The sequence below is a fragment of the Octopus bimaculoides genome, chromosome 7 (assembly GCF_001194135.2).
Source record: "Octopus bimaculoides isolate UCB-OBI-ISO-001 chromosome 7, ASM119413v2, whole genome shotgun sequence".
Lineage (NCBI taxonomy): Eukaryota > Metazoa > Mollusca > Cephalopoda > Octopoda > Octopodidae > Octopus > Octopus bimaculoides.
Genome location: NC_068987.1, coordinates 22045470 through 22045858, shown reverse-complemented (window position 1 = coordinate 22045858; position 389 = coordinate 22045470). Strand labels below are relative to the sequence as shown.

The 389-nt window shown below is 35.0% G+C and overlaps 1 protein-coding gene across 1 annotated transcript in view; it reads right to left on the bottom strand.

Annotated features, from left to right (window-relative positions):
* The window catches only part of LOC106881690 (arginine--tRNA ligase, cytoplasmic), a 282449-nt gene that overhangs the window by 235170 nt on the left and 46890 nt on the right, over positions 1–389 (bottom strand). The gene's annotated exons all lie outside the window — the stretch shown is intronic.

Sequence of the window (389 nt, the reverse complement as noted above, 5' to 3'; positions counted from 1 at the left end):
ATATACATATATATATACATATAAGATAGGCTTCTTTCAGTTTCCGTCTACCAAATCCACTCAGCCCGAGACTATAGCAGAAGACACTTGCCCAAGGTGCCACACAGTAGGGCTGAACCCAGAACCATGTGGTTGGTAAGCAAGCTATATATCATCATCATTATCAATTAACATCCATTTTCCATGCTGGCATGGGTTAGTTACATACATACACACACACACGCACGCACACATGCATACACACACACATACATACATACATACGGTACTCAGCATGGCTGCAGTCAAATGAATGAAACAAGTAAAAGAATAAAAGAAAATTTATATACACACACACAAACACATATCCATATATATATATATATATATATATATATATATATATATAT